Genomic DNA, 21,394 nt, shown 5'->3' with positions numbered 1-21,394 from the left:
GTGTTGCCGTGGAAGTATCCTGGCTTTCACAACATACCTTGAATTGATAGCTGGCTGACCTGGGTCCATCATTATGTTTTTTCAAGACTTCTAAGAAAGTTAACAAAAACCACCCTTTATTTTTAAAACTCCACTATTCTTATAATTACTATCTATCTATCCTATATAATAAAGAGGTAATATGCAAATTGACCATCACTCCAACACACAAGATGGCCACCCCCATGTGTTCAAAGATGGCTGCCCCCATATGGACACAAGATGGCCAGCAGGGGAGGGCAGTTGTGGGCAATTAGGCCAGCAGGGGAAGGGCAGTTAGTAGAGACCAGGCCTTCAGGGGAGGGCAGTTGGGGGCAATTAGGCCTGCAGGGGAGGGCAGTTGGGGGGACCAGGACTGCAGGGGAGGGCACTGGGGGGGACTAGGTCTGCAGGGAAGGGCATTTAGAGGTGACCAAGCCTGGAGGGGAGGGCAGTTGGGGGGGATCAGGCCTGTAGGGGAGGGCAGTTAGGGGCAACCAGACTGGCAAGGGCGGGCAGTTAGGGGTGACTGGGCCAGCAGTGGAGGGCAGTTGGGGGCGACCAGGCCTGCAGGGGAGTACAGTTAAGGGTGACCAGGCTGGCAGGGGAGGGCAGTTAGGTGTCAATCGGGCTGGCAGGGCAATGGTTAGGGGGTGATCAGGCTGTCAGGCAGAAGTGGTTAGGGGCAATCAGGCAGGCAGTCAGGCGAGCAGTTGGGAGCCAACAGTCCTGGATTGTGAGAGGGATGTCCCAGATTGGAGAGGGTGCAGGCTGGGCTGAGGGACACCCCCCCCCCCCCGCCCAGTTCACAAATTTCATGCACCGGGCCTCTAGTCTATATATAAAAGCCTAAGTGATCGAACGACCAGTCGACTGGTCACCATGACGCACACTGACCACCAGGGGGCAGATGCTCAACACAGGAGCAGTCCCCTGGTGGTCAATGTGCTGCCACAGTCAACCTCCTGTGGCCGGCCAACCTCTTGCAGTCCCTCCCCCCGGCTGGCCCTGATCGGTTCAGATAGGACTGGGCGAGGTGGCCCCAATTGGCCCCAATCGTAGGCCAGGCCAAGAGACCCCACCCATGTATGAATTTGTGCACCAGGCCTCTAGTCTATATATATAAAAGGCTAAGCAACTCTCCAACTGACCGTCCATCTGACCGGCCGGTAGGTATGACGCGTACTTACCACCAGGGGGCAGACACTCAGTGCAGAAGATGCTGAGTGACAGCAACTTTACAGTGCTCTCTCGCACTCTGGAAACCCTCAGGGGATGTTGAAGAGCCAGTTTTGGCCTAATCCCTGCAGGCCAGGACCAGGGAGCCCACTCACTCCACAGATGCCCTTTGAGTTGCATTACCCCAGGTGCGGCCAGCTGGGGAACTGCAGGAGGTTGGCTCCAAGGCATGTCCAGCCCTTCTTTCCCAGTCCCACCCTGCCTGCCACCTTCTAATTAATTTCCTTTCAATGTGCACAAACCCGTACACTGGGCCACAAGTGGTTCTCATAACAATAGTGTGCTAGAGCTAACACATAACCTAGTGTTTCACCTTCCACCTGTACCTCATCACAACCTACCACAAGAGAGTCTCAGTAATTATGCTAGGGGTTATCACCAGCTCCACTTACCCCAAGCAGTCATGAATGGTCCAGTTCCAGAATTTCAGCTGGAGAATGTGCTTCCTAGGGCTATCCCATGGCCAACTGTCAGACTTGGGCTCCCACCAAAGCACAGACCAAGAAAAGATGCATGTGCAGTTTAAATGGGAAGTCATCTCAGGGAGCAAGAGCAAGTTTATTTATTTGGGAGGTGGTCCCAGGGAGCAAGACTGAGGCTATGAAGAGAGTGACACAAAGAAAGAAGAAGTACCCCTGACTGAGGGTCATTACCAAGGTCCCTGCTGTGGACAGCAGAGACTGGATTGTGCCAGAGCATATACAATGCCCCTCAGAGTTGCCTGGTGAAGAGGCAGTGGGGCATTATCCACTGTCTCCTGTCTCCTACTTTCAAGTTGTCCTCTGCCCTCTGAGCTCCACATGTGCTCAGACATAGTGAGCCTTCCCGTCCCATTGTTCATGATATTAGCGGATTCCAAGGAAGAGGCTACACTCTGTCAGCTGACATTAAGCAGAAACCTACAGGGAACTCTCCAGTCCAGCCAGGGCTGAAATCAGAAGGGGCGAGCAAGAACTGAGTCAGAACATTGGTTCTGTCTGCTCTAATCTCCTTCATAGAATTGTGAGGACAGATACAGACTCCAAGTATGTAAGGTTCTGACATACTTCCGTGTCTGTAACAAGCACTCATAAATGTTATCAATTTCTATGTTTCATGTACTGTTGAACTTCTACTAGCAACTTAATGAGTCTTAGTTCATTAATATTCTTCACTAATAACCTGTGATAGGAGATATGCTCATTTCACAGATGAGGAAACTGAGTCCCTGAAAGGTGCAACAGCTTGCACACAGTCAAACAACTAGTAACCAGGGGAGCAGGTCTGTCTACAGTGCTTTTCTTCCTGCAGCAGGCTTCTCTGCTGGGAGAAGAGACAGCACTCTCTCTTGGGGGATGGGTGTTGGGTGAGTAGTTACTGGTGGGTATAGGGGTCGGGGGAACACATGTTTCCACCTCACACATCTTCTGTTTGCTAATCTATGACCTTCACCAGGGCTTTCTATTTTCAAGGGCCTGGCCTAGATAATCATATTGGTAGGCAGCATCCCTGGGATCCTTCTAGTAGGTAAAGCTCTTTATCACCACTTCCAGAACCATTACAAGTGCCCCAAGGCATAGTTCCAGTAGCCCCCACTAAAAAGGCACTGAGGGGGGACTACTGGGACTATGCCCCAATGGGTTTGAAGAAAGCCTCTCCTTCTTGCCTCTCTTCTGGGGCCTCCTCCTCATCCCAGGGCTAAGGCAAGTTTGGGAATGAGCTTGTCTCTGCTCAAAGGCACCTGCTTGGGGCTGGCCTCTGGCAAAGAAAACCCCTCTGGGAAATAAAACCTGTATTTAGTCTCAATTACACCTCTAGTTTGCTGGGTGACTTTAAGGACATGGGCAAGTCCTGTAGGCCTCAGCAACCCACCATTAAGTGGAATTTATGTCACCTGTCCCAACTCCCTGCCATAGGGCCAGGGCAGAGATAAGGACTTTTTAAAGAAAATCTCACTACCAGAAGTGTAAGGCATTGTTGCTATATTTATGAAGGGCTTGAGTTGTTTACAAAACAACTTGTATCTCTCCCAAGATGTCCCCTCTTTCCTGGGAGGGCTAATTTCTGAGGTCTCCCCAGAGGATAACACCCAGTGAAAATAGACCTTGGATAGAGAAGCTGTCAGCTTGTTTTTCCTCATTTTCTTTTATATGCTGACAGCTCCTCATTTTCTGAGTAGATAACTGAGTCTGCACACCTGGTAGTTTCTTCCCTGAAGGAAACCCACTGGCTTCTATGCCCATGTCAGGGTGAGTATTCCCAGGGATCCTTCCTCTGCTCTTCTGTTGGCATCAGCTCAAACCCAACTCTATGTAGTGCAACTGATGCCCCTAAAAAAGGGAAGCCTTTTTAGGGAAAGATCTGGGATGATAACACGGAGGTCCTGGTTCCTCTCTGGCCCCTTTGCCCATGCCCCCTTTCCTGGATGAAGCCACCTGCTCTCTGTTACTCTTAGGGGTCAGTGTGAAGGGACTCCCCGAGTCTAGTTCACTACCCAGGACGACTTCCTCAGGCAGCCAGAACCTTCACTCCAGTCGCAGGCCTTGTTGAGCCTTTTCATCACTGGGAGGAACTGGTGGAGGTCCAGAGTAGGGAGCTGTCTTAGTGCAGTGAGGAGAGCCTGGGGCTCATTACAAGGCCCCAAGAGTGGTCATATAGGAGGGCTCCTCATGTTGGGCATCATGGTGACCCTGTCAGACCCTCTGGATGTCACTGGATGATTGGAGGTCATCTCAGAATCCCACTGATTTCAGGTAAGTTGTACCTCTGGCCACCTGAGGGTTGGCAGCAGCTGTTTTGTTGTTCTTCTATCCCTGACTATAACTTACTTGTCTGGAAGGTTTCACCCTCCTAAGGGCCTTATTCTTTTGGGTGATTTACATGAAAATAAACTTATTAGTGTGTGGATTGCTACATTTCCTACCTGTTCCATCAAAACTTAGGAAAGCAGTAGTTAGTCCCTGCAGCAACCTTGCACCCTGCTCTTGTCCCCCCACCTCCATCAGACTAATGCATAAAAGTCTCTAGCAAATCCAGTATGTTACAAAGTGTTCCATGACAACTCCAGCTCATTTTAGAGCCCTCCTTCTCGAAAATCCTATAAACACTTGAACCATCATTTATTTACTTAAGAAATATTGAGTACCTACTATGTGTGAAGTATTGTGGTAAGTACTGCTATTGGAAAAATGAATCAGTCTCCAGAGAAGTAGGGCTTTTTAGAGAAGTGACTTAGCTATAAGGTAAACTGCAATAAGTTCTGTGAAATAATGTATAGTGGTAGCTGAGACAGCGAGATGGAGAGGGAAGAGGGGAGAGAGAGAGAGAGAGAGAGAGAGAGAGAGAGAGAGAGAGAGAGAGAGAGAGAGAGAGAGAGGAAAGAGAGAGGGAGAGAGAAAGGGATCCTTTTGAGATGGAGAGTCTTTTTTTAAAAAAGAATTCATTCAGCAGCCAGTATTTGAGTTAAGTCTTCATACACTTGGCCATGTGGAGTTGGAGGGAAGCCCTTGCAGGTAGAAAAAACAGCATGAGTAAAGAGGTAACAAATCACAGGGTCATTATCTAATTCTTGTGTTAAAATGGATCCAAAAAGGAAAATGGAGAGTAGTTAATTACTCTTTAATATAATATATGTAATGAGCTGTTATCCATCTATTGATTTGTCAATTTGTAAAGCATTTATTAATTATCAGTTTTATAAATGGTGATTAACCCTGAGGATGACCCCCTCCCAATCTCACCAAGTATGTGCGCTTGGAATTTTAAGACTATTTTAGAGTTCACCGCATCCAACTTTTTAGCCATGTGAGCTCAGGCCCTCATCACACTTTCCCTTTGGTTAGAGTCACCAGACTCCATCCTCTGATGCCAGTGTGTTCTCTGCAAGGGAATAACATTATTCTTAGTGAAGCTCAGCTCTGCTTATTCCATGGGCAGTAAAAGCACATAAAGAGAAAAACCAAGATGGTGGCATAGGTAAGCACCTACACTGCTGCCTCGCACAACAATTTCAAAACTACAACTAAAAGACAGAACGGACACCATCCAGAACCACAGGAAAGCTGGCTGAGTGAAAATTCTACAACTAGAAGGAAAGAGAAAAGCTCACAGAGAATTGGAGGTACGGCAAAGGGTCTTTGTGCATGCAGAGAGGAAGGGCGGCTGAGAGCCTGGCTGACTTTCTCTGGTGGAAGAGGGAAGGAAGCCCCCGACCACACTGAACCCCAGTTCTGACTGCACTGAACCCCAGTTCCAGGCGAGCCCCTGGGAACCCACGCTCTTGTGGGGGGAGTCTGGACTCTCGGGCGGAAACTCGGGAGCTGGGAAAGGCAGAAGTCTGAAGGCGTGCGCGTGCCAGTGCGCACAAAGGCTGCGGAGGTTGCCACAGGCTTTCCCTAGTGGAAGGGAGTCAGAGGATCCTGACTGCACTGATCCCCAGTTCTGACTGCAGTGAACCCCAGTTCCAGGCGAGCCCCTGGGGACCCACTCTCTTGTGGGGGGAGTCTGGACTCTCGGGCGGAGACCCGGGAGCTGGGAAGGCAGAGGTCTGAAGGCGCGCATGTGCGTGCAAGGGAAAGGCTGACGGGAAGCCAAGACTGAGACTCCACCCCATCCAAGCTGAGCACAGAGGCTATTGCAATTTGGCAAGTCTAATCCTATAAGGCTGTCTCCAGCACCGAACTTCTCCCAGCATAGACACAGCTGATCCATACAGCCAACTGGCCTGGAGGTTAATTCTTCCCAGTGATACCAACAACAATAAAGACTTAATTACAACAGGGCTGTACACACAGTCCACAAAGGGGTGCACCAAGAGTGTCCACCTCAGGTTAACTGGGGAGGCAGACCCACTGGGCCATATTGGAAACCTAGCACACAAATCTACCTTACCAACTCAGGGAAGCAGTGAAAATGCGGCGTCAAAGAATCAGATCACAAACGAAAGAAATGGAGGAAAACAAACGACTGGATATAGAATTCAAAACCACGGTTATAAGGCTTTTTAAGAATATCCTAGAAAAGGCCGATAAATATAACGAGACCCTCGAAGATATGAAAAAGGACCAACTAGAAATTAAACATACACTGACTGAAATAAAAAATATTATACAGAGACCCAAAAACAGACAAGAGGAACACAAAAATCAAGTCAAAGAATTGAAATTGAAATACAAAGAAGCAAAAAACACTCAACTGAAAAAGCAAAAAGCAAAAAAAAAAAAAAAATCCAAAAAGTTGAAGATAGTGTAAGAAGACTCTGGGACAACTTCAAGCGTACCAACATCAGAATTATGAGGGTGCCAGAAGAAGAGAGAGGGCAAGATACTGAAAACCTATTTGAAGAAATAATGACCGAAAACTTCCCCCACCTGGTGAAAGAAATAGACTTACAAGTCCAGGAAGCGCACAGAACCCCAAACAAAAGGAATCCAAAGAGGACCACACCAAGACACATCATAATTAAAATGCCAAGAGCAAAAGACAAAGAGAGAATATTAAAAGCAGCAAGAGAAAAACAGTTAGTTACCTACAAGGGAGCACCCATATGACTGTCAGCTGACTTCTCAACACAAACTATGCAGGCCAGATGGGAGTGGCAAGAAATTTTCAATGTGATGAATAGCAAGAACCTACAACCAAGATTACTCTACCCAGCAAAGCTATCATTCAGAATTTAAGGGCAAATAAAGAGCTTCACAGATAAGAAAAAGCTGAAGGAGTTCATCACCACCAAACCAGTATTATATGAAATGCTGAAAGGTATTCTTAAAGAAGAGGAAGAAGAAAAAAGTAAAGAGAAAAATTATGAACAACAAATACATATCTATCAAGAAGTGAACCTAAAAATCAAGTGAATTAACAACCTGAGGAACAGAATAATCTGGTGAATATAATAGAATCAGGGGCATAGAAAGGGAGTGGACTGATAATTCTCAGGGGGAAAAGGATATGGGGAGGTTCAGGAAGAGACTGGACAAAAATCATACACCTATGGATGAGGACAGTGGGGGGGAGGTAAGGGCAGAAGGTGGGGTGGGAACTGGGTGGAGGGGAGCTATGGGGGGAAAAAGGAGAAATAATTGTAATAATCTGAATAAAGATTTATTTAAAAAAAAGCACATAAATATATTTTGACCAGGAGTTTATTATACGAGCCTGAATAACTTAGCTCCATCTGGCTCTACATATGTGCTTGCTTCATGTGGGGACCTCTCCTTAGAGCTATTGGTCAAAGGACCATGCCCAAGGCAAGGACAAGTGGAGGGGAGTGGCTTTGCAATGCAGAAAACTAACTGCCCCTAGCAGCAGCCACCCATAGGTCATGTTGCAATTTTTATTTCAGAGGCAGGAAGCAGATACCATAAAAAGAACAAATAGTGTAAAATTAAGCTGTTATTCAAAGTCTAGAGTATGGTCTTAATTACCAACAAGAATACTGGCAATTTATTGGCTGGGGGATTTTGAATTTATATTTCAAAGTATGTCCCTTAACTTGGGGAAATATACTTGGCTAGAGTGTCTGATATCCACAATCATGGGGTTCATCTCCCTGATTCTTGCCATATCTTTGCTTCATCTTCACTATTTATAAAAGCCTGGAAAACCTAGATTATATTATAAAATGCCCTATAGTTTTACTAAAAATATGATTAATTTTTATTTTGAAATATGCTTATTGGTTTGGGCTAATCACTCAGAGTAAAATGGGGAAATTCCATCTTAATCTTAGTACACCAAAGAGAAAGCCTGCTTTTTTCTTAATGTATTTTCCCAAGTATTCTGGCCCTTTCAATAAAGAGAGTATGGGAGGGACAGGTGATGGGGGTTTGGGGCATCTCAGCTGAGAGTAGGATAGAGGCTTTGAGGTGGTGGGAGGTCAGAGAGTGAGATAGTGGGGAGTGGGAAACCATCAGCTCGAGCACTGGGAACTTATCAGGGAGTTGTGAACATAGGTGATTAAAAATATTTATGTTAGGTGGACTGATGCTTCCATGCCTGGGACATTTCCTCACAGGACTCATGAATCCAGAAGCTGCAACCAATGGGACTGCTGTTACTGAGTTCATTCTGCTGGGCCTCGTTGAAACAGAGAAGTTGCATTCTCTGGTCTTTGTACTTTTCCTCTTTGCTTACCTGTTCACAGTTGGGGGCAACCTCAGCATCCTGGCTGCCATCTTCGTGGAGCCTAAACTCCACACCCCCATGTACTTCCTCCTGGGGAACATATCGGTTCTAGATGTTGGATGTATCACCGTCACTGTTTCTGCAATGTTGGGTCGCCTCTTGTCCCACAAGCGTACAATTTCCTATGGAGCCTGCCTCTCCCAACTATTTTTGTTCTACCTTCTGGTTGGTGTGGACTGCTTCTTGTTGACAGCCATGGCCTATGACCGATTCCTGGCCATCTGCCAGCCCCTCACCTACAGCGCCCTCATGAGCCATTCAGTCCAGTGGATATTGGTGGCTGTGTCCTGGGCCTGTGCCCTCACCAATGCGCTGATCCACACTATTGCCCTAACTACACTCAACTTCTGTGGTCCCAATGAGGTCAATAACTTCTACTGTGACCTGCCACAGCTCTTCCTGCTCTCTTGCTCTAGTACCCAACTCAATGAACTGCTGCTCTTTGCTATTGGTTTCATAATGGCAGGTACACCCTTGACTCTCATTGTCACCTCCTATGTCCATGTAGCAGCTGCAGTTCTATGAATCCACTCAGTGGAGGGCAGGAAGAAAGCCTTCTTCACATGTGGCTCCCATCTCACTGTGGTTTGCCTCTTCTATGGAACTGGTAGCTTCAACTACATGTATCTGGCTAAAGAAGAGTCTTCAGACAAGGATAAAGGGTTTGGGATTTTCAACACAGTTATCAACCCCATGCTGAACCTACTTATCTACAGCCTCAGGAACCCTGATGTGCAGGGTGCCCTGTGGCGGGTATTTGTGGGGAAGTGGTTGCTGACGTGAGGGGTGATCGGGCCTCTCCTTTTCTGCTTTTTTTTGGGTTGAGGAAAATTTCCCATGAAGTCAGGAACCTGGGGATATGATTATGAATGATTCATTTATAGATCCTCTTGTTGGAAAATTTTGTGTGCCATGTTTTTCCTGTATAGAAACCCTTCATAATTTATTCATGCAATAATATTTATTGAATTGCTTCTATGATACAAATGCTCCTCTAGGGCACAGGTGAACAAAATAGACTAAAGTCTCTACACTCATGCAACTCACATTCTTTCCCCCCCTTTATTTTAATCTTGCAGTTCACTTTCTAATGAAGGAAAAGCAAAGAAATGAAATAAATAAGCAGCATATATGATAGATCACGTCGTGATTCGTGCTATAGAGAAAGACAAGTAGATAAGGGGATATGAGGTTATGATATGGACAGCATGTCCCCCTGACAAGTTTCTACCTTGTTTTTGGCTATGCTCACTTTCCATGTAGAGTTGACACTTTGGAAGCCAGGTAGTTCTGGGCAGCAATGAAGAATTATTTGCTTAATCACAGCCCTAATTTCCAAGAATAGAACTGTGAAGTTTTCTTTTCATGGGAAATGTGAGATTCCTTCTAGATCAGGGTGCAGAAAGCTGTTTTAAACCAGTGCCAAGGTATATTCTATTCTGTTCACCTTTCACCTGTATGATATCTAGGGGACAGGTAGAGTCTAGAGAGGAAAATCGCCTATTAAATAAAAGCTACATTAACACATAAATGACATATCTTCAGGTCAAAAAGGTATGCTTCATTTCCACCCTCTGCCATATTTTTCTCTCTTATTGAGTCATCTTCCTCACATATATAGTAAAGCCTTTGAAAGAGTAAGCATTTATGCTCCAACCAAATCCTTAGAATTTTCAATGTAGAAAGTCCAACATAACCTTCTCCTCCAAAGTCTTACTTTTCTCTCCCAAACCTCCTAGTTCAGAAAATATACACAATATAGTCCCAGGGAGTGATGCGTCTTTCTGAATTTACTTTCAGGATTAGTACAAAAGTGCAGCTCCAGCCCAGAGAATTTCCCCTTCTTGGTGTTCATCCAGCCTCAGCTCATCCATTCCTGATTTGGGTCTCTTCTCCAGCCTCCATTCAAAGGCTACTTACCCTGTCCTGGCAGTTCTACTGTGATGTCTCTCAGCTGTATCACTCCTAAAACTGTCCCATGGCTACACCTGGAACTCGTCTGCTCTGTGATCTCTTCTTGGAGCCAAGGAACTGGAAGAATGAGCTGAAATGGGATGGGGAAAAGACATGAGAGTGAGCAGTGGGACAGAATTGGGTGTGGAGGCATGAAGATGAGATGTGAGGACATAAGGAGGGATGGGACAGGATGGTGAGCAAAAGGGCTGAACTGTTTCATAGGGCAGAACCCAGAAAGAAGGATAGAAAATAGGGAAAGGACATGAGCAAATGGGAGATGAGAAAAGATGGGAGAATTAGGAGCATCAAGCAAGATGACTAAGAAATGTTGAGGTCAAAGATGGACATGGAGAAAATGCAGAGTGAGCAGGGATGGGAGATAAGGACAAAATTCATACTGTGGCCATGTAATAAATAACACCTTTGATGCTATTGTTATTGTTTTTCCCTTCTCAGAAGGAAAAAAAAATGTTTAAGTTTTACCAAAGGAATAATGATGCAAAGTTGTCTGGGAAGTCCTTCCTCTGGCTAGCTGACAACCTTAGAAGGTCAGGGGAGGACTGACAGATGGGGAGAGAGAGGGAAGATGTGTCTGGTGAGGGCTTATCCTCCACAGCCCCCCTGGGCCATCCAAGTCACCAGCCTCCTGCCTTTGCGGGCAGTGCCTACCCATACAGTCTAATCAGCAGAGGGGAAGTGTGTCGCCTTCCTGACTCTTGGTTCTGAAGACACTGTGGGGTTGGAGAGAATGAGCTCACTCACAGGCAGAATTCTCCTGAAGGAAAACTAGGCATATGGGCTGCAACCGCTGCTCTGTGACCTTGGAGAATTCCTTTCTGTGGGCGAGCTTGTTTCTACTTACTCCATAAGGACCCGGGAGCAGATCATCTCTCCATGGTTCTTCACATTTAACTACCTTTGGTTACAATATTCTGGATGAACTGTTTCCTAGGACGGAACCCAGAAAATATTTCGGGAGCATTACCACTACTATTTTCACCACTTCATTAGCCTCTGAGCATTTAGCACTGCCCCAACTCATCTCATCCATTAGCCCGGAGGGTAATCTCTTACCCCCAGGCCTTGGCATGCTTACCCCTGAACATTCATCTCAAACTCTTAAGGGTGCTTTCCTTGGAAATTGTTTCCTATGTTCTACCTCTCCTTCAAGACCAAAGAGGTTTCGTTAACAAGTATATTTCCTCTGCATTTCACTCTTTGCATCCCCCAATTGTAAATATCTCTAGTTAACTAGTATTTAGAAATGTTATATCTGATAGTGGAAACATTCAGACTATAAAATTTGGTCAAGTAGGAAGTAAAAAGACAAGTGTCTTTTGACATTTGGATCCAAGTGTCACTGTACCACAAAGGCCATTATTCAGAGTTAACTCTTTTAAGAACTTTATGTTTATTCCTCCAGAGATTTTGCACATATATGGCATGCATATTTCACATCCTGAGAACCATTACTGTTCTGTGATCTGCTTTTTATTTTTCCCACACATTATGGAATATAACCTTTTACATGACAAAGATAAAATCATCCTTTTTCTGTTTTAATGGTAGCCCAATACAGCATTGTAAGCATAAACCTTATTCACTTAATCCAACTTCTGTTGCTATAATGTGAGTTTCCAATTATCTTGTAATAACAAACGTGCTGTGATGACTGTCTTTACAAAGAGATCTTTCCAAATTTCTATAATTATTTACCTAGGATTCATTCCTATGAAACACTTTGAGAGATTTTTTTAAAATGCAAATATAAACTTTGAACACACCTATATATTGTTCTCTTAACAAAACGTTTGCACTAATTTGTACATCCACTAAGTTATGATAGTACCGTTAACGGTTGCTATAAATAAATGTCTTTAATTTTTATGATCAGAAGGTTGAGAAATGGCTATATATACTTAAAAATGTTTTTAAATCCTCACCTGAGGACATGTAGAGAGGGAATAGGAGAAAGAGATAGATAGATAGATAGATAGAGAGAGAGAGAGAGAGAGATGCTTCACACAACTGAGGCACACTTTTCAACCATTTGTAAGCAAATTTCTTCTTTTGGAATTGCAGTTTGAGAGCTTTTGTACTCTTTTTCATTGGATTTTTTGTTAGAAAATTTCAATTGTTATGAATATCAGTTTTTTGCCATGACACTTGCAAATGGTTTCTCTAGCTTGCCATTTTTTTCAATGTGATCTGTGTTTTGCCAAATAGAGGTGTTACATTTTGATGTGGTCAAATCTGTCTTCTCTCATCATGCTCTTTGATCTTGTGTCTCACTTTGAGTGGAAAAGATGTTTTCCACCTTGTCAGGAAGATAGGCTAGGTTGTATTGTGCTAACAAAGCCCTAAATCTCCATGGTTTGCAGCAGCAAAGGTTAATTTCACAGTCATGTGACTTCAATCATCTGATGGATCTAAAGAATTTCTGTTTTTTGGATTGCTCATCTTTTTTCTTATTGTAAGAATGGGAGTAAGGACTTCCAAGCTCTTATATGTCAGAGTGGAATCCAGAAGTCAATGTTTTATTTGACAATGGCCTGTGGTGGACATGACTTCCATTTCCCCCTTTCTAACAGCTGCCAATTTCCACATCCAGCTCGTTCTGGGGTGTGTGGTTCAGGGCCCCAGAGTGGAGGAATCAGCACATCTCACTGGCCAGACCACAGTGATGATGGTTGTATGTGGACATGTGACTTCAGTGAGTTTAATAAGATTCTTTATACAAGTGACAAGGAAAAAATTCTGGATGTTCTCAATTAAATTAGAGCAGCGGGAGAGTGAGAGAAAGAGACAGAGCAGTTTGCCTATAATAGCAGGGAGACAGCTCACAAAGGACTGCTCCCATTTCTGAGTATAGGTTGGAACTTTGAATTAACTTCCAGGAGGCTATTTTCCTGATGATCTGAAAGAGAGAAAAAATACCCCTATTTTTAGTAGAATGTTAACCAGCACTATGTTACTAAAAATGAATAATGTTACTTTTGCTTTTGTTTATTGCACTTGAGAGTTCCTGCAGCTTTCTCTCCTTTCTGAACCTCAACAGGCAAATAAACCCAAACAAAACAAAAACCACAGCTTGTGTCTCTCTCCTGGTGAAAGTGTAGGGCTGGATTTGTAGAAGTTTGTTTTTGAAAAATGTACCAAAGCTCTGAATAATAAAAACTTTTGGTCCAACAAGTCCACTTCATCAATTTCGCTGAAGGAAACAATCATGTAATCTAACAAAACAAAGACATTAATTTCCACACTGTTGCAAACAATGGGAAAAAACTGTAAGCAACTAACTACTGAATATTGGGAAGCGTATTAAATGAATTCTGATATATTTATTGAATTGCACACTGAAATACTGCATAGGCATTAAGTAGTATGATAGCTGGGTATTTACCAACGTAGATATTATTGTGTAAAAAAAACAAACAAGTTTTAAAACAATTTGAATTCATTCTGAAAAAATATATACTTAGCCAAGATCAAAGTTTAAAATTTAAATACAGCGAATTGTTTTTGGCTTATTTTTACTTGAATATTTCTACAGTAATCCATATTGTTGGTTTAATAAAAACAATAAAAGTTAAAAATAGTAAACATTCAATGGTATCTACCTGGCCTACACAGTATATACCAAGCTCTTCAACAAGGCATTGGTGGCCTGTCCCCCACTATGTCCTCCTCAGCCACAGGCTTGCTGCGGCTTGGTCACCAGTTACACTCAGCTGGGACAGTCTCTACTCGCCTCGGGTGTTCCTACCCTCATTGCCTTTTTGTCCAGCTGTTCTGCTTAATAACAACTACACTGACTATGGTTCATGCCCTCTGCTCTTGTACTTTGTCTCATTTAATCCTCACAGCTACCCCCCCCTCCCAATTTACACAATGCTATTTTTTTTATTAATTTATTTATTGCTATTGTTCAAAGTTTACAGAGAAGAAAAGGATGCGTAGACTGGTGAGGTGACTTCCACAAACATCCTAGGATGGGGAGAGCTGTCCACAGCCAATGGGAGTATCCCCTCTACACCATGCCTCCTCCCCTCTGAGAGTGATCTTATTTCCCCTGGCCACTTTTCCTGCGTGACTCATCAGCATTCCTTAGTCTTAGCTCAGCTGGCACCACCTTAAGGAAGCCTTCCCCGAATCCTCCATCACTGACAAGGCAGGCTTGGCTTTCCTACTTTATGCCCCCAAACATCCTGCCCAGACCATAACCTTTCAGATATTGCATTAAAGTGGTCTTCTTCCCGTCCATAGTGATATAATTCACATTTGTAACCCAATTAGAGGCCCTTAATAGGCATTCAGTCATTATCAATGGAATGATATGAACCTCTGATCAATTCAACTGTCTCAAAGTCTAGGTCAGTGCTGCCTCCCCAGACTCATTTGTAAAGAATTGCTCTCTTCCAAATCTCCATCACCCAATGACTCATCTATCCCCTTTCTAGCCATTGCATATTACAGAGAAGGTTGAACCTAAATAGAGATTGAGTCTCCCATTTACCTTCTCCCTGCCTACTCCATTCACTGTTAGGGTTTTGGCCAGTGACACAGGCTGTGAAAGAATTCACAGCTAAAAGAATGTCTATTTTTTAAACAAAGAGATGAAGTTTATTTTACATTTCACAAAGGGAAAGGGCAAAGTACTGATAATTAACACAAGGCAAGAAACAAAAAGCAGCTTCCCCTTTTAAAGGGTAATGGCTAGGTGATGCTAGGTGACAAGGAAGGGAGGAGTATTTGGGGTTAAAGTTGAGTTTGTTTGTTTTTCAGGAGACAGTCTTGTCAAACGTCCTAGGAAGATGCCTAGAGTAAAAGTTATGAAGAGTTCAAAAGAGGCTTGTTTGAAAGAGAGGAAGGAAGGGAACTTTCTACTAACTAGAGACTCCTTGGTGGGAATTATCCCTGAGTTGTAAAAACAGCAGAAAGGAGGGGTATGCAGGAATGTAGCCTTGAGAATAGCTTACCTTGCCCTGCAGTTTGAACAGAGGGGTTATTTGAATCAGAGGAGCTAATAATCATAGGGTTTAATTACCAGGTGCTTCTCATAAATTGTGGAAGGCCACAGCAAAGAAAAATAAAGCCCCCCCCCCTTTTTTTTTTCTGTCCTTACACTCACCACCACTCCTGTTCAGGAATGTGTGTTGCTATTCTTGAGAGTTTTGTTTTGAGTGAAGAATGGAGTGCTTGCAAGGGCAGTGGAGTGAGGAGCCACAGTTACAGAAAACAGGATGGGCTGCCCAGGGATAGGGTCTTCAACAGGAAACTATAAGAAGGAGAAAGGCGCAGTCAGTATTGTTTAAGGCCCAAGAAACAAAAATCAACCCAGAACAAAGGAGAGAACTTTTCTGCATTTTGCCTGAATTGGAGGGTCTTTGTCCAGAGAGACTCTGGGTCAGATTGAAGTACTGGGAGCTTTGCCCACCAGAGTGTCAGGAGCTGGGCAGCCTCGCTCAGAACACTTACAATGAGGGTAGTGCCAGGTGTCTCCTCCAAATGGCTTACAAGCAGTGGGCACCGTAGAGAAGGCCAATCAGAGCTCAGGAGCATGAGTGTATGGGTGTTAGAGGACACAAGTGATCTCCCTAGGCAATAACTGGATATATCCAGTTATATGCAGATGAGATTGTGGTCATTTGGTCAGGCAAATTGAAGGATTTGATCCTGAAACTTCTAACATTAGTGCTGGTGAGACTTTACTTATTGCCAATGCTGGTGAGGTCTGGGGTACTTTGGGTTACACATACATGTCTTTTTTTTCCCATCACAGATATATGAGATCATTCTGAGCTAAAACTATGTCTTAATCACTCCTGTAACCCACATAGGATAATGCCCTGCACATGGCAGAGGATATTCCAAGTCTTCACTTTAATGTCCTGTTAAAAATTATCCTTATGTCAACATCCGGTAGGCTTTGACTAGGAGGAGTCTTTGCAGAGCTGCATGCATGTCCTTGTTCCTTAGGCTGTAGATGGAAGGGTTCATCATGGGGGTGACCACAGCATACATCACTGTGGCCACTGAGTCCTTTATAGAGTAGGTGTTCAGGGGCTTTAGATATACCATACAAAGTGTCCCACAGAAGAGGGTGACCACAGCTAGATGGAAGGCACATGTGGAGAAGGCTTTGTACTTGCTAGAGGCTTATGGTATTTAGAGGATGGCTCTGACAATCCAGACATAGGACATAATTATGATCCCTAAGGAGGTGAAGAAGAAGAAGCAGCCCAAGACCATCTGCCCTGTGTGAATGACTTGGGTGTTGGAACATGCGAGCCTCAGCAAGACATACATCTCACAGAAGATGTAGTGGATTTTTCGAGATCCACAGAAGGTCACCCTGCTCATGAGGAGGGTGAGGAAGAAATTATAAAGAAAAGAGATCACACAAAGGAAGAGAAGAGCAAAATACAGAGCCTAGGGCTCATGGCTGTGACATAGTGAAGGGGACAGCAGATGGCCATGTAGCGATCATATGCCATTGTCGCTAGGATGAAGTTATCCAGGGTCACCAAGGAGACCAGGAAGTGGAGTTGTGTCAGACATCCTGTGTAGGAAATGGCTTTGTTCAGGGACTGAAGGTTCACCAGGATCTTGGGGACTGTGTTAGTGACAAAGAAGAGGTCGGTGAAGGAGAGGTTGGCCCAAAATAAGTACATGGGAGTGTGCAGGTGCACATCAGAACCAATGGCTAGGATGATGAGCCCATTTCCTACCACAGTGACCAGGTACATGGGCAGGAACATCCAAAACAGGACCCGCTGGTCTTCAGGACTCTCTGAGATCCCCAGGAGTATGAAATCTGAGACCATACTCTGGTTGCCTCCATGCATTTCCCCAATTGTCTGCAACATTAGCACCAACAAACATTTACTGATAGAGAGTGGAAAAATTGTAACTGCACTTCCCTATGACTGCCCTGACCATGAAACCCAGCTGCACCTTGCAGAACAGGATGCCAGTAGCTTAGCTGAACAGGATATTGCTAGCCCAAGTGCCTAGGATGTGGGCTTAATACCTTTACAGTATGCTGATATAGCTGAGAAAACTGCTTTGTTTGAGGTTGCCGTTGTTCCACTTAGCCTGCCAACAAGGATGTGGTTTAAGTGCTTAAAAGCTACCTTGTACCTGAGGTCGTGGCTGCTCTCTGGACTCCCTGTGTGGAGGAAGGCTGAGCAGTCACTGGCCGGCTAATAAAGGCTCCCTAAATTTCAATTGGCTAGGACTCCAGCTGTCATTTGGTCATGATCGCTCCACAACATTTGGAGGTCCCAGCGAGATGACCAGCTTTTGACTGGTCCTGAGACCAGAGCCCACCGGGGTCCCCAAACTCTCCGACCCAGTGGGAGATCTCTGAGAGACGTTCCTCAGCCCTGGGACTGGTAGAGGTAGGAGACCCCGCCTGCTAAATTTCGTGATTGACTCTGATCAGAGCCGTTTGGATTTGGTTCTTACCGGTAAGAAACTTCTTTCTGGTTCTGTGGGTGCCCATCTAGGGTCTCTGGAAGGCTGGACGCGGCACAACTTCCGAGGCCAGATCCCGGTGCACGACAGTGCCCGGCGATCCTTGGTTTGGTTGTCATTAATTTTTTTTGTGTGTGTTTTTGTGTCCAGTTTGTCTTCATTGTCAAATGGGTCAGTCTGCTTCATGTACTGTCTGTACTCCCCTGCAATGTTTTTTGAAGAATTTTCAGGACTTCAAGCAGCGAGCGGATGATTACCGGGCTCTTGTTAACGCTTTTGATTTACAGAAATTCTGTGAGCAAGAGTGGCTGACGTTCCCACAAACAGAGTGGCTCCCAGAGGGGTCAACAGACCTAGGATTGGCCTATCATGTCCAACATGTGATTTTTGGCAAGCCCGGACACCCGGATCAAATACCTTACATCCAAATTTGGATAGATATTCTGACTGACAGTCCTTAATGGCTCAGGGATTGCCAAAAGCCCCCAGAAAAAAAAAAGAAGTTGGGACAGAGACAGACTGTCCTCCTCACTAAGCCTCCCAGAGAGACTGAGAAACAGCCTCCTGTTCTTCCACCACCCCCGGAGGACCCCCTTTTGGCGGACCCCCTTTTGGTGGAACCCCCTCCGTATCCATCTGCTCCAATTGTGGGTCCCTCGGAGGACCCTCTGAATCCGCCCCACACCCGCAGTGGGGCTGAATATAGACTCCATCCTTCGGACCCCTCTCCTGACTCCTCAGGGGTCCCGATGTTGCCCTTGCGCCAGATGGCCTCTCCAACTGGGGAGGACAGCAGGCCATTCATGGTTTATGTCCCTTTCTCGACCAGTGACTTGTATAACTGGAAGAATCAGAATCCCTCGTTCTCTCAGAATCCCCAGGGACTCATTTCCCTTTTGGAGTCTGTCTTTTTTCACCCACCAGCCCACCTGGGACGACTGTCAGCAGCTCCTCCAGACTCTTTTCACTTCAGAAGAGAGAGTGTGAGAAGGGGAAAAACTGGTCCTCAGACCAGATGGCCAGTCCGTCTCGGACCCTGCGTGGCTGGAGGCCGTTTTTCTGCTTTCCCGACTCCTGTGGGACCCCAACGTGGACCAAGGTAAGGTGGCTCTTGATTGGTATCATCAGACTCTGCTGAGGGGAATCCGAGCAGCCGTGCGGAAGCCCACCAATCTGTCTGAAACTGTACAGGGACCGAATGAATCCCCGACCGCTTTTCTAGAGCGCTTGTGTGAAGCCTACAGGCTCTACATCCCCATAGACCCAGAGGCGCCAGAAATTAGGCGGGCAGTTAACATTGCTTTCCTGTCCCAGTCGGCCCCAGACATAAGGAAAATTACAGAAGTTAGAAGGCTTTGAAGGAAAAGTGCTGTCAGAATGGGTAGAGGTAGCGCAGAAGGCCTGGGAAGTGCACAGACCCGAAAAATGGCAAAGCTCCTGTTGACTGCCATGCAAGAGGAGAAAAAGGGAAATTTGACAGGAAGAAGAGGGAAGCGGGGATCTTGGTGCCTTGTCATTTCCCGTGGAACAGCCCTTTGCTCCCTGTACAAAAACCTGGGACGGAGGATTTCAGGCCAGCACAGGATTTAAGAGAAGTCAACAAGACGGTAGAGCCTATACACCCAACAGTACCCAACCCATACCCTCCTGAGCCTGTTACCTCCGAGTCATCAAGTATATACAGTCCTGATTTAAAGGATGCCTTTTTCTCCTTGCCTCTGGCCCCGTCCAGCCCACCCATTTTTGCATTTGAATGGACAGACCCCGAAGAAGGGGAATCGGGACAGCTGACCTGGACACGGTTGCCCCAGGGATTCAAAAACTCTCCTACTCTGTTTGATGAGGCTCTCAGCCAGGATGTAGGCACGTTCTGGAAAGAACATCCAGAGGTCACCCTACTCCAGTATGTAGACGACCTCCTCCTTGCCACTGCAACCCAGAGGGAGTGCCGGGAGGCCACTGAGACCCTGTTGAGGACTCTAGACAAATTAAGATACCGGGTGTCTGCTAAGAAGGCCCAAGTTTGCACCCCGAAAGCCACTTACCTGGGGTATGAACTCAGCGGAGGAAGGAGGACTTTGTCTGCTAGCTGAATACAGGCTATTTTGAAAATCCCGGTTCCCAAAACAAAGAAGCAGATGCGGGAATTCCTAGGGGCAGTAGGGTATTGCCGCCTTTGGATATTAGGTTTTGCAGAGATGGCAAAACCCCTATACACTTGTACTGGGGGAAAACTGAAGAACTAAACTGGACTAAAAATGAAACTAAGGCTTTGCAGGACCTTAAACAAGCCTTAGTCAGTGCACCAGCATTGGCGCTGCCAGACCTCACTAAGCCATTCCAGTTGCATGTGGCAGAGGCTCGGGGAATTGCAAAGGGAGTGCTAACCCAGCTCTTAGGACCATGGAAAAGACCAGTGGCTTATTTATCCAAAAGACTGGACCCCGTGGCTGCAGGGTGGCCAGGCTGCCTAAAAGCGGTAGCAGCCACAGCCATATTGGTCAAGGAAGCCTCAAAGCTCACCCTTGGGCAGGAATTGCAGGTGGTGGCCCCCCATGCCATGGAAACCCTTCTGCGAAGCCCACCTGAGCGTTGGCTTTCAAATGTCCCTATCGCCCAGTACCAAGTACTCCTACTTGATCCACCATGAGTTAGTTTTCTTAAGACAGCAGCTCTAAACCTTGCAACTTTATTACCTGATAATAATCCTGAATGGCCCCTCCATGACTGTGCTGAAACCCTGTCCTGGCTAAAGAATCTTCTAGAGGACCTGACTGCAACCCCTCCGAGACCCTGATGAGACCTTATATGGATGGGAGCAGCTTTATGGTCAGAGGGATCAGTCCTTACAGGCTTTACAGTTAAGCTCCAGGCTTAACCACCAGCTGGTCTGAGAGGCTCACGAGACCCATCCTCTGGGACTGCACCTGCACCACCTCCATTTCAGCCAGGAGACCTAGTGTGGGTGTGGAGGCACGAGCCATCATCGCTGGAAGCCAGGTGGACTGGACCCATCACCGTTGTCCTCAGCACTCCCTCGGCGGTAAAAGTTGCAGGAAAGAGATATTGGATTCATCGAACTCAAATCAAGAAGGTGGAATCAAAGGACCGGGCAGGAAAATGGACCCTCCAGCGCACCGAGGACCCCCTGAAAATTTGACTCCGGAAGCAGTCCTCTTGATACTGATGTGCCTGTGGCCCACCGTGGCGGGTAATCCCCATCTGAGGGCTAATTATACATGGGAACTGACCCGAACTGTGGATGGGACTGTTATAGGTCGTAGCATGACCCCTGGGCCCCCCTCAATGGAGACTGACTTATGCAAATTATTCGGGGAAAACTGGAGAAAGCCAGAAACCAGGGTCACCTACTCTTCGCCAGCAGCATATGGGGCATATCATGTCACCACGAGTTATGGGTGTGGCACCCTCTCCTTAGAACAAGGACTCTGGCGAACTCAATATTACGTATGCCCAGCTGAAAGTAGCCCCGACTGTGGGACTGCTGAGGACTACCACTGTACCCAGTGGGGTTGTG

General features: G+C 45.8%; 1 protein-coding gene and 2 pseudogenes across 3 annotated transcripts in view; 2 read left to right on the top strand and 1 right to left on the bottom strand.

Moving 5' to 3' along the window:
- LOC308252570 (phosphofurin acidic cluster sorting protein 2-like) overlaps positions 1 to 21,394 on the top strand; it is a gene marked incomplete at both ends in the record, with an annotated part of 211,747 nt that overhangs the window by 36,707 nt on the left and 153,646 nt on the right. The gene's annotated exons all lie outside the window — the stretch shown is intronic.
- LOC308253968 (olfactory receptor 3A2-like) lies at positions 8,257 to 9,204 on the top strand (annotated as a pseudogene). The gene has a single exon. The product of its transcript is annotated as an olfactory receptor 3A2-like (transcript).
- On the bottom strand, positions 16,285 to 17,246 carry LOC308253964 (olfactory receptor 1D2-like; annotated as a pseudogene). The gene has a single exon. The product of its transcript is annotated as an olfactory receptor 1D2-like (transcript).

This window comes from Plecotus auritus, assembly GCF_963455305.1.
Source record: "Plecotus auritus genome assembly, chromosome: 7".
NCBI classification, from domain to species: domain Eukaryota; kingdom Metazoa; phylum Chordata; class Mammalia; order Chiroptera; family Vespertilionidae; genus Plecotus; species Plecotus auritus.
This window is presented reverse-complemented; position numbering and strand designations above follow the sequence as displayed.